This window comes from Notamacropus eugenii, chromosome 3 (assembly GCF_028372415.1).
Source record: "Notamacropus eugenii isolate mMacEug1 chromosome 3, mMacEug1.pri_v2, whole genome shotgun sequence".
Taxonomy (NCBI): domain Eukaryota; kingdom Metazoa; phylum Chordata; class Mammalia; order Diprotodontia; family Macropodidae; genus Notamacropus; species Notamacropus eugenii.
This window is the reverse complement of record NC_092874.1, coordinates 395,947,218-395,974,491: the sequence shown is the minus strand read 5'-3', so window position 1 is coordinate 395,974,491 and position 27,274 is coordinate 395,947,218. Positions and strand designations below refer to the sequence as shown.

The 27,274-nt window shown below is 37.8% G+C and overlaps 1 protein-coding gene across 3 annotated transcripts in view; it reads left to right on the top strand.

Annotated features, from left to right (window-relative positions):
- The window catches only part of CYTH3 (cytohesin 3), a 136,418-nt gene that overhangs the window by 70,091 nt on the left and 39,053 nt on the right, over positions 1–27,274 (top strand). The gene's annotated exons all lie outside the window — the stretch shown is intronic.

The following is a 27,274-nucleotide window of genomic DNA, read 5'->3' as shown; positions in this document are numbered from 1 at the left end:
CCTGACCTCAGTCTATCTTTCCAACTCCAGTGGACATTACTACTTCTCTTGCACTGTGTGATCCAGTCAAACTCGCCTTCTCCCTATTCCTCGTTTACAACATTCCATCTTCTATGTCTGTGCTCTTGCATTGGAACGTACTCCTTCCTTATCTCCACTTTAAAGAGTCCTTCTTTTTCTTTATGATGGAACTAATGCACCATCTTTGGCATGGGGGATTTTTTTTTTAATGTTCTACAATCACTACCATAAAACTTAGATTTTTACCCCCCTACTTACTCCCTACCCCCCCCTCGCTCCCCAAGACAACATACAATTTCTGTATAGGATCTACATATACTTTCCTACTGAATACGTTTTCACTATAGTCACTATGTAGATGAAGTAAAATAAATGGAAGAAATCATATAACAAATCAAAACATAATACACACACACACACACACACACACACACACCCTAAACATGATCTGCTACATTCTGCAAATGAATTCCATAGTTCTTTCTCTGAGTGTGGAAGGCATTTTACTTTAGAAAACCAGTGGGAATTTTTTTTTTAACTTCTTGCATAGTTGCGCAGTTCCAAGTCTACCAGAAAAAACTCTCACACACTGTGGTCATTGCTGTGCACAAAGTTCTCCTGGTTCTGCTCCTTTTGCTCAGCATCAGATCATGTAAGTCCTTCCAGGCCTCCCTGAAGTCTTCCTGTTCATCATTTCTTATGGCACAATAGTACTCCATTACATTCATATACCATAATTTATTCAGCCATTCCCCAATTGATGGGCATCCTCTTGATTTCCAGTTTTTGGCAACTACAAAGAGTGCTGCTATAAATATTTTTGTACTTGTGGGACCCTTTCTCATTTTTATGATCTCTTGGGGATCCCAGTCCTAGTAGTGATGTAGCGATATTGCTGGGTCATAGGGTATGCACATTTTTGTGCAACTTTGGGCATAGTTCCAAACTACTCTCCAGAATGGTTGGATGAGCTCATAGCTCCACCAACAATGAATTAGTGTTCCAACTCTCCCACATCCTCTCCAGCATTTATCATTTTCCTGTTCTGTCATGTTTGCCAATCTTATAGGTGTGATGTGGTACCTCAGAGTTGTTTTGATTTGCATCTCTCTAATCAAAAGTGATTTAGAGCATTTTTTCATATGATTATAGATAGATATCTTTAATTTCTTCCTCTGAAAATTGCCTGTTCATATCCTTTAACCATTTATCAATTGGGGAATGACTGGTATTATTATACATTTGACTCAGTTCTCTATATATTCTAGAAATGAGGCCTTTTTTCCTGAGATTAGCTGTAAAAATTCTTTCCCAATTTACTACATCCCTCCAAATTTTGGTTGCATTGGGTTTGGTTGTACAAAAACTTTTCAGTTTAATGTGATCAAAATTATCCATCTTGCATTTCATAATGCTTTCTATCTCTTCTTTAGTCAAAAATTGTTGCTTTCTCCATAAATCTGATAAATACACTACTCCTTGCTCCTCCAGTTTGTCCATGGGATCAATCTTTATACCTAGATCGTGTACCCATTTGGACTTTATTCTTGTGTACGTGTCAGCTATGGGTCTCTATGCCTAGTTTCCACCCCACTGTTATCCAGTTTTCCCAGAAATTTTTGTCTAACAGTGAGTTCTTATCCCCAGAAGCTGGGGTCCTTGGGTTTATCAAACAGGAGGTTGCCATATTCCTTGCCTACTGTGTCTTGAGTGCCAAGTCTATTCCACTTGTCTGACCTTCTGTTTCTTAGCCAATACCAAGTGGTTTTGATAATTGCTGCTTTATAGTACAATTTGAGATCTGGTAGTGCTAGGCCACCTTCCGTAGCATTTCTTTTCATTAGTCCCTTTGATATTCTGGACCTTTTGTTCTTCCAGAAGAATTTTGATATTATTTTATCCAGCTCTAGAAAATAATTATCTGATAGTTTAATTGGTATGGCACCAAATAAGTAAATTAATTCAGGTAGAATTGTCATTTTTCTTATATTAGCTTGGCCTACCCATGAGCAACTGATGTTTTTCCACTTGCTTAGATCTGACTTTATTTGTGCAAAAAGTGTCTTGTAATTGTGTTCATATAGTCCCTGAGTTTGTTTTGGCAGGTAAACTCCCAAGTAGTTTATAGTGTCTACCCTAACTTTAAATAGGATTTCTCTTTCTATCTCTTGCTGTTGGACTTTGTTGCTAATATATAGGAATGCAGAAGATTTGTGTGGGTTTATTTTGTAACCTGCAACTTTGCCAAAGTTGTTTATTATTTCAAGTAGTTTTTTACTTGAATCTCTGGGATTCTCTAAGTATATCATCTGCAAAGAGTGATAACTTAGTTTCTTCTTTGCCTGTTCTTATTCTTTCAATTTCTTTATCTTGTCTAATTGCTACAGCTAACATTTCTAGTACCATATTGAGTAATAGTGGTGATAATGGGCATCCTTGTTTCACCCCTGATCTTATTGGAATGGGATTTTTTTTTTACAACCCTTTCCCACAACTGTCAGTATCTTCCCATCAAAATACCTTTTATTTCACTCCTTTGTGCTCCATTTTCTCTTCTCAACTGCCTATTACAGCTTTCTAATAGGATGTTCCATAAACATCTTAAACTCTACACATCCAAAACTGAACTCTTTATTCCCTCCACCACCACCAAAACCCTCCCCCTTCTAAACTTTCCTATTATTCTCAAGGGTATCACCATCCTTACACTCACTCAGGCTTGAAACCAATGTATTATTCTCAATTTCTCATTTTCTCTCACCCTGTCATATCCAATTTGTTGCTAAGGGCTATCAACTTTACCTCTAACATCTCTGTTGGAATGAATAGTCTACTTGTTAGTCTCCCTGCCACAAACTTCTCCCTGCTCCATTTCATTCTTTACTCAAATGTCAAAGTGATCTTTCTGAAGTATAGGGCTGACCATGTCACCATCTTGCTTATTAAAGCCCAGTGGTCTCCTGTCACCTGTAGGCCAAAATATAAAATCTTCAGTTTGGCCTTCAAAGCCCTCTGTAACTCTGCCTCTTCTCCTTGCCTTTCCAGTCTTCTCACACACCCCATCCCAGTACTCTGTGATCCAGGTACGTTGGCCTCCTGGCTGCTCCTCACACAAAACGTTCCTGTCTCCCCACTTTGGTCGTTTGCACTGGCTGTGCTCCATATCTGGAATGCTGTCTCTGCTCATCTCCTTTTGACTTCCTTGGCTTCCTTGAAGTCCAGCTGCAGTTCCATCTTCTGCAGGTCACATATATGAGCAGATTGTGTTTTAGCTTTCTTTGTGTCCTCAATGCCTGGCACAGCATAGACACTTAATAAATGTTTATTGACTAACTGATTTCATATTTATGTGTTCATATTTTTGTATGCTATTTTCCCTCATTAGACCACTAACTCAGTGGGAGAATGGACTATTTTTTATTCTTTGTACTTCCGTAACTTAGCACAGTGATTGGTACATAATAAGTGCTTAATAAATACTTGATTGATTGATTTAGATCTGTGCATCTCCCACTAAAACTATAGTGTTGCTGATAGAAGTTTGAGAACCAGATATACACCTACCAGTGTTTACCCCAAAATGGATATGATCAGGTCCAAGGTTTTACAAAACAGATTTCTCAAAATTCTTCAGCTGCCAACATTATGATTTCATGTGTCAACTTTCTGCTTTATTTCTGATAACTGATGAGACCATTGGTTTCTAAGGAAGTCTCTTGTAGTAACCAAGAAGTGTCTTATAGTCTTTGCAGTGAACTATTTTGCCCTTGCTGTGTATTTTTAACCCTGAATTATTTAAAAATTTTTATCACATTGAAATGTAATACTTGAAATATTACATTATTTTTCGAGATGATAATTCCTAAGATAATAATCATGTGTGCAAACTGCATTAATTTTTTTTGGTCCAAGCCTGCTTGCATAATAGCTTTTAGTAACCAGTTCACATCTATACCTGTAAAATCCTGTTGGTCTGTAAAATAATAATGTATGCTAGTTTATGTAAAGCGTTAGTGTATAATTCTATGCCATTACTCATATAGAATATACCTATCTATACCTTTTCATCTTATGTTGTTCTTGTTCACATTTTTCTGTAAGTCCTCTATAGGAGATATATCTAGAACCCAGTACAGTGCCTGACACATAGTAGGTATCTAATAAGTGCTTTGGCCACTGTTTGACTTGTTGACTTACCTAGTACATTGGAAACTCTCCTTTGTAGTTTTTAACTTTGCATGGATACTAGTTAGCTAGCTAATGAAGTAGAATAAAATATTTTACTTAAATTCTCAAGCAGTTTTACATTCTAGGGACAGGCAGGTTGCACTTGACTAATTGGCCTCCTTGGATACTTGTGTACTAAAAAAAATGAAGAAAGATTTCTAAAGTATTGGGTAGATCCTTTATGGAAGATTTATGGGGAAATATACACAAAAATTTTACAGGATAAGAAGATCTGTAGAGGTTTCAATCTATATGGGTAGAGGAACTACACTATCAATGAAATCATAGCTCTGTCAAAGTATTAAAATGTAACTAATCCTATTAAGAGTGATACATAACGGCAGTTTTTTTAACTGAACAAAATAGGACTAAGTCCAGTATCTTAATTGTTAATTGGCAATACATGATTTTTCTGTATATTATAGAATGTAGGAACTATATATGTTTGCTGCCACTTAGTATGGCAATATAAAATTTTTACAAGGCCTTGGAGCTTATTATTTTTCTTGTCTATTGGACTATGGAAGATTTATTTATTTATTTATTTATGAGAGATCCAAGTTATTATGCATGACAGATTTGTAGTTTCACATGCAGTCTTCTTTTTATGTTCTTCTTTGTATATGGAAATGTTCGTGTTTATTGGTGTTTGTCCAATTCGGAATAACAAAAACTAAAAATTGTGGGCTTTTTTGTTGTTGTTTTTTAAGGATTCAAAAGACCTTGCTAAATTCACAGATTTTGGTGTTCAGCTTTGCTGGCAGGAAACAAGGAGTTGTTCCTCACAATTGTACTGAATAAAGCATAAATACCAGAGTGGAAGATTTCCTGTGGCTAGATGGTGGTTGACTGCATCACCCAAACAGGAAGAGCAGCAGTTGTGGGTTGACATATTGGTTATCAAGAATTTATTTATATACCTGAGTCCAAGACTATGATTTTGAGGAGATTACCACACAATGTTTGTCTGAAGCGCAAATCATTTTAAAAATCTTCCACTGCTATGGAGTTTGTTTCTAATTTAATCATTCATTTTTGTGTTATGAAGAAGTATTTATTTTCCTGCTCTAGTGACAGATACTCCTGTTTAAGTTGAAGAGACTTTAGAAGACTATCAACTGTAGTTTTTGAAATATATATATATATATCATCTTATACTGTATTTGTTAATGTATTTCTTTCTATTCCAAAAACACTTATTTGAGTCCCACTGTACTAGCTGCTGCATGAGTTAGTGTCAGTCAGTTAGTTCAACAAGTATTTATAAAACTCTCAGTTTAATAGGAGAGGCAACATGCATACGATGCAACTATGTACAAAGAAGACATATGCAGAAAAAGTTGGAGATAATCTCATGGGGAAGATGCTACCTTTAAGGGGGAATCAGGAAAGGCTTCTTGGAGAAATTAGGATTTTAGCTCAATCTTGAAGGAAGCTGAGGAAACCAAGATGCAGATAGGAGACAGGAGAGAACTCCAACATGGAGGACTGCCAGTGAGATCACCAAGATGCTGGGCTGGAGTATTGCCAGACCTTCCACACCCCTCACCAGAAGAGTTGGAGTTACATGATGCCACCTGGAGGGTAAAGAAAAGAGAGCCAGATGGAATATACCTTACCTCTTGTTTCCATCAATGGATGGGTAAAGACAAAGAGATCACTCAGGCCTTGCCACATCATATTAATACCAAGTCCCTTCAATTCAGGATCATCACATGGCTTGAAACAGCCAGGGAGTTTGTTTCTATCCCAAACAAATGCAGAGTCATATATGTTCTTGGAGTCCTGGCAAGTTTTCCAGGGAATTCTGGGTGGTATAAGCTTCCCCATGGCTCCTAAAGGTCAATTTAACTTTTGATACAGGATCATAGGATTAGATCTAGAGCTTGAAGGAAGAGGACCTCAGAGATCATTTAATCTGACTCCCTCCTTTTGTACATAAGAAAAATAAGGCCTTGGGAGGACATGTATGTACCTGATGACGTACTCAGGTAGTATTAGAAGTGGGATTTGAACTAAGGTCCTGTAATTAAGTACTCTAGCTCTTTCTGCTATACCATGCTATCCCCCAGATATTTTACACACTTTCTAGTTATTTTGAGTGGAATTTATCTTTCTACCATTTTCTTCTTTTTTTCTTTAACGGTTTTTTTTGAGTTCCACATTCTTTCCCTCCCCCTTACCTCTTCCTCACCCACTGAGAAAAAAGCAATTTGTTACCTACTATATATGTGAAGTTACACAAAATATATTTACATACTAGGCATGTTGCAAAAAAAAAGTAAAAATGTGCTTCAATCTGCACTTAGAATTCATCCATTCTCTCTTTGAATGTGGATAGCATTTTTCATCAGGATTTCTTTAGAACTATCATGCATCACTGTATTGATCAGAGTGACTAAGTCTTTCACAGTTGGTTATCATTACTATATTGCTCTTACTGTGTGCAATGTTCTCCTGGTTCTGTTCACATCACTTTGCATCGGTTCATATAAATCTTTCCAAGTTTTTCTGAAACCACCCCCTTGTCATTTCTTATAGCACAGTAGTATTCCATCACAATCATACCCCCATGGCTTGTTCATCCGTTCCTCAACTGATGAGCATCTCCTCAACTTGCAATTCTTTGCCACCACTAAAAGAACTGTTACAAATATTTTTGTACATAGGTCCTTTTCTTTTTCTTTGATTTCTTTGGACTCTAGACCTAGTAGTGGTATTGCTGGATCAAATGATACACACAATTTTATAGTCTTTTGGGCATATTTCTAAATTTTATTCAGAGTGGTTGGATCAAGTATACAGCTCAACTAAGAGTGTATTAGTGCCCCCCCCTTTCCCCCACATCTCCTCCAGCATTTGTCATTTTCCTTTTCTGCCATGTTAGCCAATTTGATAAGTATGAGGTGATGTTTCAGAGTTGTTTTAATTTGCATTTCTATATGACTGTAGATAGCTTCAATTTCTTCTTCTGAAAATTGCCTATTCATATCACTTGACCATTTATTATTTTGGGAATCACTTTTATTTTTATAAATTTGGCTCCTTATATATTTGAAAAATATCCACTCCTAGATTGTTTTGGTGATTAATGCCTTGACATATAGTTTGAGAGCTATCAACTTTTTCTCCCTAGTTTTTGTTACTAATCAAATAGAAATAATGATTGTGTGTGTATTTATTTTGCCTCTCAAGTTCTTTATTGAATTAATTATCTTGATTAATTTCTTTTTTGATTCTCTGGAATTTCCTATGTAGAACATCATGTTGGTTGCGTATAGGAATAATTCTGTCTTCTCTTTGATCAAGTTTATACCTTTAATTTTTCCTCTGCCATCTGCCTTCTCGACTCCTACTGGCATGTTTCTGGATCCATTATAGATTTATGTTATGTAATCTCAGTTGGGCCCTTACTGCTACAAGGTAATCATTTTACTCTTCTCTAATTAGTAATGGGTTTTGCATTTTGTCAGAAACTTTTCTAGAATCTATTGACATAATTATGTGATTTCTAAATTATTGATTATTTTAAAAAATGCTAAAAAGCATAAGAACAAATCGTTCTCTTTAACTTCAGATGGAAAATAATAGCTATCAAAAAACAAAAGCTAACATCTCTTATGGAGAAATGTTAGAGGACTTTCCAGTAAAATCAAGGACAAAGGAAGAATGCCCACTGTCACTGTTATTATTTGATATATTTCTATTCACCAAGAAAGTAGCCTTCTATGATCTTACTTTTTTCCCCTTTTTTGGGCATTTTCCCAACCAGTTACTTGACTTTTGGGTCCTTTGTCAAGAGTAGGGTATACTCTGGGAATCTGTGAGATCTCAGTTCCTCCAAGGTGGCACAATCAAGCATGTACTGGTCTGGACGCAGAGAGGGATTTTTGTGCCCAGAATCTTAGCAGATACCTCTCCACAGCCACTTGGTCTCCAGTTCCCAAGTCAGCACTGGGGGGCTGATTTTCAGATAATCTGGATGGGCAGGGCCACCATTCAGTATGAGAGAAAGACCAGCTCGGCCAGGGCCTCCACACCGGACTGAGGTAAGACTCAGCTCTTCAATGCCCCTAGGGGTTTTTATGCTCCAACAATGGAGCTTACGTATGGGCTGCTGTGCAGGCTCTGTGGCTGCTGCCTGCTGCTGGAGCTATGGGAAAGCCCTTCTCCCTTCCTGGCCTGCTGATTAAACCCGAGTCTGACCTTTGGTACCTGTGGGCCGAGGGATCTGAGGCCCTGCTACTGCCACTGGAGATTCCGCCCCCGAGGTGTCCTCCTCCCAAAGTCTCATCATGCCATGCTTGGCCAAGGCTGGGCTGGGCTCCGTTCTCAGCTCCGTGTGTAGTGCAACCAACGTTTCCGTGGGCCTTTCAGGTCACCCTGGGCTGGAAGTCTCTTCCACTCTGTTGTTTTCCCCTTCTGCTGCTCCAAAATTTGTTGAGAGTCCCTCTCTACAGGTATTTTATGGTCTGTGGGGAGGACCCTGCCTAGTCCACCATCTTGGCTCCTCCCCTTGATATATTTCTAGACATAACAAGTTATTACAGTAAGACAAGAATAAGAAAAAATGACTAGGCTAGGTTTAAGTTTGGAATTAGAATGAAATTTTACATATATATGTATGTACACACACATACCCACACACACATATACACATACACATACACATAAAATATAACAAAATAACTTTACTCAGTAATGGATATTCAACTAAGATACAGCATTGTGTAGATGAATGCAGTTCCCCTCACCTCCATATGGAGAGATATTTGCTCAGAAAGGTGGCAGTAAGATGTCCATCAACCTGAGGAACACTAACTGCTCATGTACTGGGCTTTTTATTCCTTAAGTGATCTGGAAGCTACATCAGTAGTTTCAGCCTTATCAGTCCCCTTGACCAATTTAATCTTTAGAACAGTTTCATTGCCTTTTTAAGGATCAATTAGCCTCTGTGGTAAGGCTTTCTTCCAAATTTCGTTCCTGTATCCCAGCCAGATTAGTACCAAACTGTAAAAATGGCCATCTTTTTCTCTCTGTTATCTTGTCACCTCCCATGGCGTCTATAAATGTCTCTATGTAGTTGACTCTCAGATCTGTTTATCTAGCTCTGTCTCTGTGAAGAACTCCAACAACGTATTACCAAACGCCTATTGGACATTTCCACCTGGGTATCGCATAACCATCTCAAACTCAACGTGTCCCAAACCAAATTTATTATTGTTTCTCCTAAATTCTTCCCTTTTCTAGCTTCCCAGTATATTTTGAGGGCATTACTATCCTTCCAATCACCCAGGTCTGCAACTTCAAAGTCATCTGCAACCTTTGCCCCTTCCTCACGTGCTATGTTCATTTTCTTGCTATGTCTTATCTAACCTTTCTCCACATCATCTCTTGCATCTGTCTTCTCTATATTCCCAAGACCACTACTTTAGTTCAGGCTTACAACATCTCTCACTTAGACTATACACGGGTGGGGAACCTGCAGTCTTGAGGCCACGTGTGGCCTTCTAGGTTCTCAAGTGCAGTCCTTTGACTGAATCCAAACTTCACAGCACAAATCCCCTTAATGAAAGGATTTATTCTGTACAACTTGAACTCAGTTAAAGGGCCACTCTTGAGGACCTAAAGGGCCACATGTGTCCTTGAGGCTGCAGGTTCCCCACCCCTTGACTATAACAATGACCTATTTTTTTTGTTTGTTTTTTTCCCCTAATTTAATATTTTTTATTGTTTCTCAATTACATGTTAAAACAATTTTTAAACTTTCTTCCTTTTAAGCTTTGAGTTCCAAATTCTATCCCTTTCTCCCTGAGATGGTAAGCAATCAGATATAGGCTATACATATGCAATCATGTGAACATTTCCAGATTAGTCATTGTATCAGAAGACTCAAATTAAAAAAAAGAACAAAAGAAAGTGAAAAATAGCATGCTTCAGTCTGTATTCAAATAATATCAGTTCTTTCTTTAGAGGTAGATAGTATGCTTTTGTCATTAGTCCTTTGGGATAGTCTTGAATCACTGTATTGCTGAGAATAGCTAAGTCATTCACAGTTCTTCATTATACAGTGTTGCTGTTTCTGTGTACAACATTCTCCTGGTTCTGTTCACTTCACTGTGCATCAGTTCATGGAGCCTTTCCCATTTTTTCTGAAGTCATCCTGCTTGTTATTTCTTATAACATAATAATATTCCATCACAATCATATACTACAGCTTGTTTAGCTGTTCCCCAATTGATGGGCATCCCTTCAATTTCCAATTCTTAGCCATCACAGAAAGAGCTACTATAAATATTTTTTTGTATGTTTAGATCTGTTTTCCTTTTCTTATATCTTTGGGATATAGACCTAGAAATGACATTGCTGGATCAAAGGGCATGCACAGTTTTGTAGCTCTTTGGGCACAGATCCAAATTTCTCTTCAGAATGATTGGATCAGTTTACAACTCCACCAATTATGCATTACTGCCCACTTTTCCCACATCCTCTCCAACATCCATCATTTTCCTTTATTAGCCAGTCTAATAGGTATGAAGTGGTACCTTGGAGCTATTTTAATTTGCATTTCTCCAATCAATAATGATTTAGAACATTTCTTTACATGACTATAGATAGCTTTGATTTGTCTGAAAACTGCTTATTCATATCATTTGACCATTTATCAATTGGGGAATGACTTTATTTTTATAAATTTGACTCAATCCTCTATATATTTGAGAAAGGAGACCTTTATCAGAGAGATTTGTTGCAAATTCTCCCCCACCTCTAGTTTTCTGCTTTCCTTTTAGTTTTAGTCCTTGCTTGTGCAAAACCTTTTTAATGTTATATAATCAAAATAGTCTTTTACATTTTGTAATGCTCTCCATATCTTCATTGGCTCTAAATTCTTCCCTTCTCTGTAGAGCTGACAGGTAAACTATTCTATGCTTTCCTAATTTGCTTCTGGTATCACCCTTTATGTGTAAATCATGTACCCATTTTGACCTTATCTTGGTATACAGTGTGAGATGTAACAACAATCTCTTGATTAGTCTCCCTCTCTTTATTCTCTCATCTCTCCAATTCAAGCTCCACACCGGAAGTGTCAAAATTATAGCCAACAAATCTCGTTGAGTGCTGTGGGAACCAGATTAAAATGTAATTGGACAATGTTTAACAAAATAATTAAAAACACAGTACAACAAAGATAATGTTAATTTGTTGTTTTCTAAGTCCACATGCTATATAGGATCCATTTCCCTTTGATACCACTGCTGCATACAGCTAACAAAGTTATATTCCCAAAGCATAGCTTTAACCATGTCATTTCCCCACAGAAGAACTGCAGTGACTGACTGTTGCTTATAGGACAAAATACAAGCTGTTTTTATATTTAAAGCCCTTCTCTGTCTGAGCATACCCTTCCAAACTTAATTCACATTATTCTGCTATACAACAGTCTTTCATGTACTTGAAGATGGCTGTCATGAACCCTACTGACTAAATAGGCTAAACATTCCAAGCTCCTTCAATGAATATTTCTTTAACTTGTGAATGTTGTATTAAAATCCCTGCACTATAGAAAAGCTCGGGAGAGGATCGAGGGGGGAAGAACAAGTAATCATACCTAGATGTTTCCTTCTTAAGGCTTTAAAGTACAGCAGTTGCCCATAGTAGGCACTTAATAAATGGTTGATGAAGGAATGCGTGAATCTTTCTCTCAAATTGTTATTTAAAATAAAATATTGTTCACATATAATGTTTACAGTTATCTATTCTAGGTTTTTTAAAACAATAATAACAATAGTTAAGTAGAAGAGTATGCTTTTTAATTAATTCAGCAGTATCTGTTTGAAACCTAATTGAACCAAGGACCCTTATCTCAGAGACCACTGTCTAGCAGGCAGAAGACAAACTAGCAGTAGGTATAGTACCTGGAAGGAAATAAACCTTTGAAGTTCTGCTCATGAAAACCCCAACATATAAAGCAACAATAATCATTTTATAATATTTTTAGATCCTCTTTATATGTAATTCCCTATCCTCTTTCAGAAAGTTAGAATATGTTTGGAGCAGCTCAGTGAAAAGAAAGGGCTTTTTGTAAAAGGATGAAATCTATGGTATCTTCTACTTCTAAACCAATGAATTTTTTTCCCCCACATTCCAGTAGTAGTACTCTTGAGAAAATAGAAGAAAAGCTACCTGTAGAATGGACCATTTCCTCATTAATTAGATATGAAAGAAATCAGAAGATGAACTGAAATTAGTAGTAAAAATGGTTATAAATTCCAAACAAGTTCAGTCCAATATTACTCCCTCTTAGATGACCTTGGAAGGTCTCTTAGATGATCTTGGAAGGTATTGCTTTTTGACATGTGAGTTGTTGCTTGATTCAGGAATGCCAACTCTTCAAGGTATTCAGCCACTGTTTATAGTACACAGGAGTAAGGTTTTTCCCAGGAAACCACGGCAAGTTTGAAGTCTTAAATTGCAAAAGTAGAAAGGGAAACTTTAGAATAGTCAGGGAACCTTCATTCTACAGCTATTTCCTTCTCTTTTTTCCTTCTTGAGATATTCTTTCATTGTGTGGCCCCACATGCTTTCCTCAGATAGAAAGAATCACTGTAATCTCAAAGCTTTTGGGAATGAATTGGAGCTCCGAATACGTTCTCCTTATGTTTATGGAAACTAGAATAGTTTCATTAAGTATCATAAATAGTTACAAAGATGCACATTCTTACCTTCACTTCAACCAGCAGTTTTAACCTCTTTCCCTACCAACTTTTTACGAGAGTTGCTAAGGAAAAGTGATACTGAAAGATATTGATTCTCTCCCTCCCTTCCTTCCTTCTTTCCTTCCTCCCTTCCTCTCTTCTTCCTTCTTTCCATAGTACAAGAAATTATGCTTGGTTCTGGAAATAAAATAATGAAAACTAGCATTGTCCTTATCCTAAAGGAGTTTATAAAATGTAAGATAAATATACAGCTAAGTATGATATAAGATAAAATGTGATCACCTCTTTGTTGCTTTCCATGATATTCTTTCCTGATTTGCTTCTGGCATGTCTTATTGCTCATTCTCTATCTCCTTTTTTGTTTCATCTGTCTCCTTCTGTGGCTCCCCCCCCCCCAAGCATGGGTGCCCCCTAAGGCTTTAGCTGTTCTCTCCTATAAGGATGTTGTGTAATCTCATAGCTTCAATTATCACCTTTATGTAGATGACTTAATGATTTGCATATTTCTATGTAGCTTTCCAGTTGTCCGCTGAATGTCTCCATCTAGACATATAATAAACACATTAAATATCTATAGATAGCCCTTGTTCTCAGGGACCTTGCAATCTAGTAAAAGACAATACACAAAAGGAAGGTGAAAAGGTGGCAAAGTGCCAGACGGTGCTCAACTGGGGCATCATGATGATCGTGGAATTGAAACCAAGCAGAGCAGCTAGTGGCAAATAAAGAAATGGGTGGGATTTTGAGCTTTCTATAAAGGGAGGCTATGGGAATGTATTGGTGAAGTGTGAATACCAGAAGATAATTGAAGGCTTGACTTGGGTTATGGTAATGTAAATAGAAAGTAGGAAATGGATCGAAGAGATACTAAGCAAATGGAGTGGAGAAGATATGATTAATTTTAAATGAAGAGATGAAGAAATGGAAAAAGTAAAAAATGATTCTCAAGTTTTTGAATCTGGGTGACTAGGAAGGTAGTAACAATCAAAATGGGAAAATTGGAATAAGGGACAGGTTATGGGAGGAAGATAATTAATCAGTTTGGGACTTATTGAGTTTGAGATTCTGGCAAAATACTGATGTAGAGAATTCTTGCAAGCAGTTGAAAATGTGGAAATGGAACTTAAATAAGAGATTACAACTTTAGTAGCTTAAAATCACACTAGGACTGATGAAAATATAGAAAGAATGTAAAGAACAAAGAGGAAAGGACTGATGATAGAGCCTTAAAGGACACCTATCTTTGGGTAATGAGAAGAAAATGAACCAGTGATGCATATAGAGGCATGGTCAAAGTGGTTGAAGAATCAAAATAGAGTATTTTCATAGAATTCAAGAAATAACAGAGTATTTAGAACAAATACGTGGTGATCAATAATTTCAAATGCTGTAAAAATGTTAAAGAACGTAGAATGTAGAAATGTTAAGACCAAGTCAGCAACAAGATGGCAGACTAGATACTTTCTCCAATTTCCCACAACCTCTCAAACCCCTCTAAAACAGACATTATGTGCCAAAGCTAAAACAACTTCAGCTGTTTCCATGACCCAGAACACCCGGAATCCAAAAGAAGTTTTTTTTTAAAAAAGCCCAATCTCAGGAACTGATGCTCACTAACACTGAGCTTACTCAGCACCCCTCCCCTACCACCTATGCTACCAGAGGTGAGGCCTCACTAGCCCCCAGAAGACCCAAGGACATGACACAGACATATCAAAACCCATACCTTACTCTGGTTCACCTATCCCTCTTTCCAGTGCCATAGAGACTCTGGTTCTAGGCTGTGGAAGTTTCTTCAGACAGTGACAACCAGCTTGGCTATAGCTCTTCAGTAGCAAAAGCCAATGGCAAGCAGGGAGGGTGGTGGGTGTGGGATTGGCAGTGGTCTTGTAACTTCTAAGTTCCACTGCAGCAAAGCTGAGCTGCCAGTGCCAGTGCCCTAAACTGCTGGTATTGGACTGGAGAAATAAGGAACAGAGAATGTAGGATAGGTCATCAGAATGGGACACTGTGCGTACAGAGGGTGTGTGCCACACTCTACCAGACTTGAGGGAGAGAGCACGGCATCCAGATAGGTCCATTTCTGACCATCCAAAAGTCAACTGGGAAAGAAACCTAGGCTGGCAAAATATGAATTGCCCAGTGTGGGAGGAGGCCGAGATGTTTTGAAATCCAGCCCCAAAGGAAATCATAATCATAGGGGAGGGAGTCAGGAAGTGGATGATAAGGAAAATAAGGGTATGTGGGGGTGGGGAAGAGATTGAAAGGATCAAAGATTTCGGGAAGAAAAAAATCTCAAAGACCTTGAACATAAACAGATAAATTAATAGGATAAACAGTAACAGAAGGGAATATGTTCTTCAGAACTAGTAAACAAGTTCAGGCATCTATGAATAAAAAATGCAAAATGAAGGAAAATGATCCAATACTTGAAGAGACAGAGAACCCTATGGATTTAAAAAGAACATGAAACCACCACATGCTGTTCCTGAGTGGTGTAAAAGACAAATGAGAATTATGAAAGCAGAATTTATGTTTCAGGTAGCAAAAATAATGAGCAGAATAGAAAAACTTGAATCTTCAATGGCGAGCCTCATCAAAGAAACGAAAGAACAATAGATTGGAAATCCAAATGCACAAAAAGTGAAAACCACGTAGAAGGAGAGATGGAAAAAAAATTAAAAGAAAATATGTTTTTGATGCATGTAAAATATATGAATCTTGAAGACAGGATGCAGAGACAACCTAGGGAATCATAGGTCTCCCAGAAGAACATGACAGAACAAAAAGCCTTAATGCTATAATAAAGGAAATAATAGAAGAGAACCTAAAACTTCTGAACATAGAAAATGAAAGCCTAATTTAAAGAAATCACAGATTGCCTCTAAAAAAAAACCCAAGGCTGCAAACTCTGAGACACATAGTGGTTAAATTTACTAATTCATTTCAGAAACAAGTTTTGCAGGAGAAAGGCCTTCAAATACAAAGAAAAGGACAGCTGAATAATGCAAGACTATTCCACACCCTCTAGTGAAAGGGAGAGGGAATGAAATAATGTGTTCCAAAGAGCACTGGAGCTTAAGATGCACCCCAGAATGACTTATCCTGCAAATCCAAGCTTAACTAATAAAGGACAAAAGATAGATATTCAGTAATAAAGAAGACTGAAATATTCTTAAAAAGAAAACCAGAACTAAAGAGATTTTTTTCAAGCACTCCAAACAACAGAAAGCAGAAAGAGTGAATAATTGCAGAGATTGTGAATAAATGCAGACATTAACAACAACACGTTGTTGTTGTGTTTATCCTTTGTTCTTGAAGAGGACCATGACATCACGATAATGAAATTACTCGTAGTTGACTTTGATTTGAGTGAGGGAGGCTGTGCAAGATCACCAACCTCACTTTCTTCTCCTGAATCATCTGATCTGGGTCCAGTGGCCTGATGTTCATCAGGATGACTGGAGATGGCCCAGGATGCAGTGTAGGACCCTGGCCATTTTAGGCTAAGGTCTTATCAGCTTCTCACCTTGAGTGAGATACATCCATTCAATGAATAGACTTCTTCAAGTAGTTGCTCAAGGGATGGCCCCTTTAATTAAAAAAAAAAATCAAATTGGGAGGGGAAGACCCTCAGGGTTCCTGGGTAAAAGGGAAACGATTACTATTTAGTATTTAAATCCATTCTGTGATAGGTGGGTGGGAACTTGTTCTGGTCTATGCACTCCATAGTGATAACAGAAAGACTAGTAAGAGATATATATACCAGGAAAGAGGGGCAAAGGCAGAAATTTAGTAGAGGTAACAGTGAAGAGATGGATAGGGAGCATATTGAACAGAGATTGGCAATACTTTGCTTACAGGTGAATGCTTCTTTTGTGCGACTACATTTTAACTTGGGAGGATACATGAAAGGTATGGAGCAAGGGGATAGAGAGGAGTTACCACTGGAGTCAAATCAAGGGCTAGTAATAAGGGAAAGGTGATCTCTGCAGTCTTAGAAAGAAAAGTCTATGAGAGAGTAGAACAGGAGGTGGTAAAGATTGAAAAGGGAAGGGGAAGGGGAAGAAAGAAACCTTACTTTGGAGGTGGGATGGTGTTCCACTGATGAATACTTCCATGGGTGAAAGGAAATGAAGACCTTATCCTGAATGAAGCCTGAATGGTAGATTTGATGCTTGATAGTCTACTTGTCCTCAAAGGGGAGGAGTTGGAACTCGTGGGGCAACTGGCACCTGGAGGAGGGGAGGACATGGACATAGGAGATATCTAGGCAAATATAGGAGCGGAAAATGTCAATAAGAAAGGGTATAGATTAATAGGAGAGTGGAAAGGGAGGACTTACCATGGGGCACTGGCCTCTCTGACTTCTGCAATAATTGGCATTGTTCAGTACAGTGGAAAAGAGGGATTCACAAAAGTAAGCCTTATGAGGCAATGGCAGAAAGTATTTACAGGGTAGATTATAGAACAGATACTTTGGAAATTTTGATTGTATGAAGAACACAGAGAAAAGAGAGAGAACAAATGATTATAGGTGTCATGAATCAGAGAATGAGGGTCTAGAGCAGTGCTTCTAAAACTGTGGGTTACAACCCCATATGGAGTTTTGAAAAATTTGGAACAGTAAAAGGTTTCTGAACATGCAACTACCAAAAATTAATTGAAAACCAAATGCATAATGAATCTGAGGTGTTTCTGGCAGTGCTTGCCCTTGTTACATCACAACTTCACTGCTGCTTGGTTCTGAACACAAAGCATGTGCACTTTGCACTGCACATGCCCTCAGACCATGCAACACTAACTAAAACTGCTAAAATGAGAAAAGGGGTCATGAGTGGAAAAAGTTTAAGAAGCCCTGGTCTAGAGTAAACAGAAAGAGAAGATGATTAATGAAGAATGAGAAATGTTATGGAGACTGAAAACTAAGAATCAACACTAGCTATATTCTATGAGAATGTGTTAAAAATATTGTTTTTCATTGTATCTTTTGTGTCTGCAATTTTCTTTTTTAATTTTGAGCTCCTGTTTAACTAGAAGAGCAGCAACTATTAGGGAAAATTTTTTTTTTTGTCTATTTCTTTGAGTTTCCTACTTCTATTTCCTGTAGATATTAGATTGTTGATTTTTTCCCTCTGAAACCAGTTGCTTGTGGCAATTTATTTGTGTTGGAGAGACATTTATTACTTTTAAGATATTAGTATGATTTTTTATAGTGAAGTTGTATTTCAAATATAAAGGTTAGAATGAAAGGATTGTTGATATGTTGATATGTGAATGTAAGACATTCCAAAATATGGAAGCATAGCACAAGGACCTGGGTGTAGATATAAGTAAAAATTTGTCCTAGGATTACCTTGCATGTGTGTGTAATAAAAATTTAAATTTTAAGGATGCAAACTGAGTGAAATAGTTCACATGAAGTGGATTTAGGTTCTTACGTTTGACTCAGGGTGGTGTGGTAGATAGAGCTGCTAAGAGTGGAGTCATGGAGGCTCATCTTCCTGAGTTCAAATCTTGCCTCAGACTTAATAGCTGTATGATTCTGAACAAATCTCTTCACCCTGTTTACCTCAGTTTCCTCTTCTGTAAAATTAGCTGGAGAAGGAAATAGCAAATCACTCTAGTGTCTTTGCCAAGAAAACCCCACAATGGGGTCACAAAGAATTGAATATGACTGAAACAACTAAAGAACTACAGGAAAATACCACCCTTTTCCTCTTGGCCAAAAGGTTATTATAGCAGTTTGTTGGAGCAGTCAGCGCCTCGGAGGATCATCATTACCTATATAATTATACTATTGACCTTCCTTTAGCATGTGCTGCTAATGCATGATTGACCTTGTTAGCAATTTGGTTGTGATACTTTGAAAGTTGTTTTGTTGATAGAAAGTCAAAATGGTAGAGTGAGAGTCAGTATTTTTGCCTAGCTTTCCCTACACACCTGCTCAACAACATCGTATAAAACACCCCAGACTGAATTCTGAACAAGAAAGCCAAGAAAAAAAAGTCATAATGAATCATTTTTCCAGCCTAGAGCAGCTTAAGAGGACAAACAGAGACGTCTGTGGACACTAAGGTAAGGGCTGGCCAAGAGCACAGCATAGTGGTAGTGGCAGCATCAGCAAGCACAAGGATAAAAAGAGATCCCAGAGGATCTCTAAACTAGTTTTAGGATCAGGAACAGATGCCATCTAGTAGTTATATCACCTATTACTCAGGTCCAGGTCAAAAATATAGCATGGCTAAGAGTGACCACAACCAACCGTGGGGTCCTAGTTGAGTAATGAGCACAAAATAAATTCCAGAAACTTAGCTGTATGACTCTCAACCTGGGAGCAGATCAGTGATTCAGTTCTAGTCTTCAGCTTGGCACATAAGCCCTCAGAATATTCAACATCCAGGAATGAAAAGGGAATAAAGATAGAGCACCAAGATAGGAAGCCCTGGGACAGAAAGAGATTCCAGAGGATCTCTGAACCAGAGTTGGGAGCAGGAATAGGTGCCATTAGTTGTGTGGTTCTCAGCACAGAAGCAGAGTGGTGAATCAGTTCAAACCTTTAGCTCATCGCTTTAGCCTGCAGTGGAAAAACCAGGGCAAAAAACTAAGGCCAAAGGGGAACCAGCAGTTCAGTTTCTCTGAATCTGCAGAACCTCACAATGGGCTAACAGTGACTGAATACAGCAACAGTCTTCTGTAACTCAACTACACACAAGCCAGCAGACCCAAACCTGGGTCAGGAATTTGCAAAGCTCAGACCACACAGACACTGAACAGACCTATTCTGGATCACACCACATTGGAAGCACAAAAAAGTTGCAGGTCCCCAGAATGAGCTGTGAAAGCAGCCAAAACTCAGGTCAGATATCCCCCACAGAAGTGAGTACACTAGCATAAATTCCAAAGTCAATTAGTAGGCTGGAACAATGAGCAAACAAAAAACCTGACCATTAAGAGCTCAAAACACAGATACGGAAGAAGACGATAACTTGACAACATCTACAAACAAAGCCTCAAAGAAAAAAAAGCAGATTGGACAGAAGCCCAACAAGAATTTTTAGCAAGAGCTAATGAAAAATATTTTTAAAAGAGCAAATAAATAAAAATTTAAAAACCAAATAAGAACAGTAGAGGAAAAAGTGGCAAAAATGAGAGCTAACAAAGAAAGTTATGAAAAGTCAGTTTACCACTTGGTAAAAGAAGTACAAAACCTTACTGAAGAAAATGACTCCATAAAAATTGGAATTTTCCAGATGGAAGCTAATGATTCCATGAGACACCAAGAAATAATAAAACAGGGGGTGGAGCCAAGATGGCAGAGTAGAAAGACACACATACACTAGCTCCGAACCCACAGCCCATAAAATATCTGTAAAAAAGAACTACCAACAAATTCTGGAGAAGCAGAAGCCACAGAACAACAGAGCAGAGGAGATTTCTGTTCCAGAGAGCCTGAAAACCTCTCGCAAAAGGTCTGTAGCACACCGGACCCAGAGCAGAGCCCAGCCCTGCGTTGGCCGAGCGGTGCCGAGAGGAGAGGATCCAAGCGGGCTTCAGGGACAGAATCTCCAGTGGCCACGTGGGCCCTTCCACCCACAGGTGACAAGGGTCAGTGAGAGGGTCTCTTTGGCAGGTCGAGAGGGGAGTGGGGTGCCCCCATAACTCAGGCCCCCTCGGGAGGCAGCAGCGGAAGCGGGAGCAGACCGGGGCTTCCCAAGCAGGCAGGAGCCTGGATCCATTGTTGAAGGTCTCTGCATAAACCCCCTGAGGTAACTGAGCCCGTGAGGCAGCCCTGCCCCCACCTGAGCACCTGAACTTAATCTCACACTGAATAGCAGCCCTGCCCCCGCCAAAGCCCTGAGGCTGGGAAGCAGCATCTGAATCTCAGACCCCAAGCGCTGGCTGGGCAGATCTGGAGGCGAAGTGGGTGTGAAGAGAATACTCAGAAGTCAAGTCACTGGCTGGGAAAATGCCCAGAAAAGGGAAAAAAAATAAGACTATAGAAGGTTACTTTCTTGGTGAATAGGTATTTCCTCCCTTCCTTTCTGATGAGGAAGAACAATGCTTACTATCAGGGAAAGACACGGAAATCAAGGCTTCTGTATCCCAGCCCACCCAATGGGCTCAGGCCATGGAAGAGCTCAAAAAGGATTTTGAAAATCAAGTTAGAGAGGTGGAGGAAAAACTGGGAAGAGCAATGAGAGACATGCAAGCAAAGCATGAAAAACAAGTAAACACCCTGCTAAAGGAGACCCAAAAAAATGCTGAAGAAAATAACACCCTGAAAAATAGGCTAACTCAATTGGCAAAAGAGGTCCAAAAAGCCTATGAGGAGAAGAATGCTTTAAAAAGCAGAATTAGCCAAATGGAAAAGAAGGTTCAAAAGCTCACTGAAGAAAATAGTTCTTTCAAAATTAGAATGGAACAGATGGAGGCTAATGACTTTATGAGAAACCAAGAAATCACAAAACAAAACCAAAAGAATGAAAAAATGGAAGATAATGTGAAATATCTCATTGGAAAAACAACTGACCTGGAAAATAGATCCAGGAGAGACAATTTAAAAACTATGGGACTACCTAAAAAAATTTTTTTAAAATGAAGTTAGAATACCAGCTCCATCACTTACTATTACCTGAGTGACTTTGGGCAAACTACTTAACTTCTCTGGCCTTATTTTCCACCTCTATAAGATGAGTGGGTTGGACTAAATAGCCTCTAAAGTTCCATCCACTTCTGTTTCTGTGATTTGATCCCTCTCACTCCTTCATTTTGGCACACAAATATTTTCAGATTTGGCTCTGAGATGGGGACGTTTCCTTGGGTTCCAGAGTAACCCATGGATGTAGGCTTCTAATACACAAGAACCTTCTAGTATTGTAGGTAAAGAATGTTCCTCTTGGAGGCTTTAGGGGATCCCTTTCCCACAAATACACAAATATATGGGAAGAGTGGGCTCAAACATATAATTTAGTGGTCATGAGGCACACATGTAGGGAATATGTGTGGCCAAAGCAATTCACAACTCCAAGTACTTCAGGACCTCAGTGTTCAGTTTCCTCAGAGTCCAGCATCTTTGCTGGATGCGTTGTTCAGCTGAGTTCCTAGAGTCTGCTATTCCTCCCCACAATGTGGCTCTCAATCTTGAGTCTGTAAACCTCTTTTCTGCTAGAGATTTTGATTCTTAAAATTGAGTCTGGTCTAGAATGATTGCCTCTCTGTTTCCAGAGCTGTCTGGAGTGTGTCTCTGCTCCCATAGTTATGTCTACAACTTTTTTAAACTGATTCTCCTACTGGTGTATAAAGTATCTCTTTTTGGGGCAAATAGCAATGCTATTAGATTCCACTACTGATACAGGGGGTAGAGAAGAGAAAATCCTTTTTCTAGTTTCCCAAGAAGTGAAAAGTTGCATTCTTCCCTGACTACTGACTCTTGCCTCTACAGTTTCCATTGATTATCCGTTGACTATCTCTTGTGCTTAACTGTCGAAATTCCTGGAAGGGCATTGCCAATTTCTGCTTATCACAGGGAGCTTGTTCCTTTTCAACTCTGTCAGAGAGAAATGATCATACTTTGTAAATATTTTGTTACCACATTAACACCTCCTATTCTATGACTATATTAACTGAACTGGAGAACCAAATCTGCCCACTTTACTGTGATTCTATAGCTTTGAGTTCTTAAAGTGATTTTACTTCTCTGTTACTGATCATTTATAATGTGTAGGAATAATTCAGGCATAGCAAAGTCAGAATTATCACCTCATAGTTTTATATATGTGCATGTGTGTGTATACACACATAATATGACCAAAAGGTGCAGAGATTTACATTTTTCTTTTTCTGAGATTTTTTTATTAAATTTATGCTTGAAGAGGACCAAAGTGTTACTATAATGTCAGGGTCAGTGTACTTTGTGTCTGGCTGTGGCTGATCCAAGCACTATGGGGCATAAATAGTCCATATAAACATTTGGGATGGAGATGTTTCTAAATTTTCTCAATGAAATAATGAAATAGGAAAAATACCAAAGTGATCTGGGTGATGTCCTTTGACTTGAATGTACATTTCATTTAAAAAGTGAGGTGGAATTTCTTGAAGTCATCAGCCTTACTCTCTCTGACAGTCATTGAAATCCAGTGGCAAGACAAAAGTCTTGAAAACTGGTAGTGGATTGGGATGCCATGGGTGACCTTGGTGTCTTTCATGTCTGATCAAGCTCTAAGTTCTCTACAGCTTCCACCACCCGTTGGCCCATTGAAACAAAAAAATACCCTAATATAGCTATTCAGGGGAGAGTTGATTAAGATGTGAACTAGTTTTGTAGCAGTATGAATAGAAAGGAAAAGATAGATTCTAGGGCTATTTAAATATAGATCAATAAGTGTTGGAAACTTATTCAACGAAAGGAGTGAGGGAAATAGAGTAGTCAAAATTCTCTGAGTTTCAAGCCTGAGAGTGTGAGATGATGGTATAATCAGGAGAAAAAGAGAAGTTAGAAAAAGGGCAGGTTTTGGGAGAAAGATAACGAGTTCAGTTTTAGGTCTGTTGAGTTTGCATCAGTTGTTCTGGTACAGTATTGGTATGTATTTTGATGAGTATTGAATGTGGAAGTGATGGGGAACACTGTGAAGCTGACAGATTTTGCAATAAAAATTAAACTAGTCCGTAAGCTAGTATGCCTACCAAAGGAGTGAAAGACAGACTCATGACAATGCAATTGCCACTTGCAGAAAAGTGCCATGCCACCATAATCAGTATGTATGCTCCCACCATCACAGACCTTGATGAGATCAAAGAAAAATGTTATCTAGTCCTGGAGACCCTCATAATCAATGTGCTGAAAGAGGACAAGTTTATAGTTCTGGGCAACTTTCACTACGGAGCAGGAACAGATTACCAGGAAGAATTAATGTCAACAGACTAGAGTGCTTCTCCAAACATGAACAGTTCATTGCTAACTTGGAGGGAAGTGGAGCAGAAAAGGAGTGGGCAGCTTTTAAAGATTTGGTGTACAGCACAGCATTTACTCATCTGGGCTAGAATACATGCAAACATCAAGATTGGCTTAATAAAAATGATGGGGAAATTCAGAAGCTGCTGAGCAAAAAACAAGAATTCCACAGGATTTACCAGTAGGATAATTCATTGATCTCTAAGATGGCAGTGCTTAACTTCATCAGAAGCAAAGAGCAAGTGAAGCTTAAAGAGATACAGGATTCTTCATTCAATAAGAAGGCAGATGCTGTTTTACGCTGTTAGTAACAACCTTTTCGATGCCACTTTTTGATGCCCTGAAGGCATTTATAGGCCAAAGACCTATGGTATGTCTCAACTACTCTGTGCTGATGGAACCACATTAAATAGGTGGAAGGACATGATCCTGCGGAGATGGGCTGAACACTTCCATAGTGCTCTCAGCAGTCATCAGTTAATAAGAGCTGAAGCCTTTGACCTCAGGTTGAAGTCAATCCCTTTCTAGTTGAACTTCCAACTGAAGAATAGACTTTAAATGTCATTAGACTCCTCTCATGTGGCAAAGCACCTGAGATTTATAAGGCAGTTCATACAAAAACTGACTGAAATCTTCCAGGTTATATGGCAAGAGGAGGTTATCCCCCAGGAGTTTAGGGATACCTCCATTGCCCATCTCTATAAAGAAGAGAGAAATAGGTTGTCCTGTGACAATCACAGGGCAGGAGTCTCTCTCTTAGTCATTGCTGGCAAGATTCTGGCTAGAGTTCTTCAACTAGAAGATGGTCATCTACCCGAGAGCCAATGTAGCTTCATAAAGGTCTGAGGAATAGTTGATACAAAGTTTGCTGCTGAACACTTCCAGGAGAAATTCCAGGAGCAGAACAGAGGTCTATATACAACATTTGTTGATCTGAGCAAGGCCTTTGGTACTGTCAGTCATGAGGGCTTGTGGAAAAATATGGCAAAATTTGATTGCCTGGAGAAGTTCATCAGTATTATATGTCAGTTTCTTTTTTTCCTTAGCTATTTTTATTATTTATGAAGGATTTATCACTTGTGTGAATAATTTCAAAATTATAGGAATTTGTTGAAGTATTGATAAAACAATTATTTAATAGAAAAACAAATCCATTAGGATAAAATTTGAGTGTCCCATTAAGACAGAGACAGATTATCATCTTTTTTTATTTTAAACTTGAGAAATAAAGTATTTCTATAACAGTAGAATGGGAAAAAAGATAATTGCATATAAAACTGCAAATCTATTATGTACAATTTGCCATTCCGTTTAATAACATATTAAAATTATTTTGTAACATTTTCCCCCTTTTTTTCTTACCTCTCTTTTCCCCATCCTAGAGATGGCTACCGTTAGACACAAATATGTATATGTAAAGTTGTTCTTTACCTACTTCTGTTTATCAGTTCTTTCTCTAAATGTAGATAGTGTCTTTCTTCATAGGTCCTTTGTAGTTAATTTGAGTTTTTATAATAGTCAAATGACTTAGTGAAAGTTGTTCTTAAAACAGTATTGTTGTTATTGCGTACAACATTCTCTTGATTCTGCTTATTTCATTCTTCATTATTTTATGCAAATCTGTGTTTTTCTACGATTATTGAGTTCATCATTTCTTGTAGTACAATGGTTTTCCAACACAGTCTTATCCCACAACTTGTTCAACTGTTCCCCAGTTGATGGGCATCCCCACAATTTCTAGTTCTTTGCCACCACAATGAGAGCTACTCTAAATATTTTCGAACATATGGGTTCTTTTTCTTTTTTTGTAATCATTTTTGGAAACAGACCTAGTAGTGGCATTAATGGACCAAAGTATGTAGGCAGTTTAATAACTCTTTGGTCATAATTCCAGATTGCTCTCCAAAATGACTGAATCAGTTCACTGTTCCTCCAACAATGAATTAGTTTCCAAATTTTTCCACATCCCCTCTAATATTTATCGCTTTCCCGTTCAACATTTTAGCCAATCTGATAGGTATAAAATGGTATCTCAAGGTTGTTTTAATTTGAATTTCTCTAATCAGTAATGATTTAGAGCACTTTTTCATATGACTATAAATTATTTTGATTTCTTCATTGGAAAACTATTCATGTCCTTTGACCAGTTATCCATACTTATAGATTTGACAGAGTTCTTTAAATATTTGAGACATGAGACCTTTATCTGAGAAACTGTCTATAGAATTTGCCACCCAATTTTCTTTTTTCCTTTGGGTCTTAACTACAGTTGTTTAACTGTATGAAAACTTTTTAATGTAATGTAATCAAAATTATCCATTTTACACTTCACACTGCTCTCTATCTCTTGTATGAATTGTTCACCTATTCGTAAGTCTGATAAGTAATATATTCTTCAAATTTTGTTGTAATATCTCTCTTTATATCTAGTCATGTATCCATTTTGACTTTATCTTGGTAAATGGTATAAGATATTGGTCTATGCCCAATTTCTGCCAGACTGCTTTCCAGGTTTCCCAACAATTTTTACCAAATAATGAATTCTTATCCTCCAAACATAAGTTCTTACACTTGTCAGACATAGCTCTGCTATAGTCATTTGCTGCTATAAATTGTGTTTACTCTATTCCACTGATCTACCTTTTTATATCTTAGGCAGTACCAGATAATTTCAATAATTACTGGTACTGCTAAACCTCCTTCCTTTACATGTTTTTATTAGTTCCCTTGATATTCTTGACCTTTTGTTCTTTCAAATGAATTTTGTTATTATTTGTTCTAACTCAGTAAAATAATTTTTTGGTAATTTAATTGGGATGGCATTGAATATATAAATTATTTTTGGTAAAATTGTCTTTTTTGATTATATTGGCCCTGCTTTCTCATAAACAGTATTTTTCCAGTTATTTAAATCTTATTTTATTTGTATAAAAAGTTTTTAATAATTTTGTTCATATAGTTCCTGAGTTTGTTTTGGCAGGTATAGTCCCAGATTTTATCTACTGTCTAGAGTTATTTTAAATGAAGTATCTCTTACTATCTTTTTGCATAGTTTTGTTTGTGATATATAGGAATGCTGAGTATTTAAGTGGATTTACTTTGTATCCTGCTACTTTACTAAAATTATTCATTGTTTCAACTAACTTTTTAGTTGAGTCTTTGGGATTTTCCAAGTATGTCATCATATCATCTGAAAAAAGAGATAATTTTTATTACCTCTTTTCCTATTCTGATTCCTTTTGTTTCCTTTTCTTCTCTTATTGCTATTGCTAGGATTTCTAATGTAGTATTGAATAATATTGGGGACAGTGACAGCCTTGTTTCACACTTGATCTTACTAGGCTTCTAGCTTATC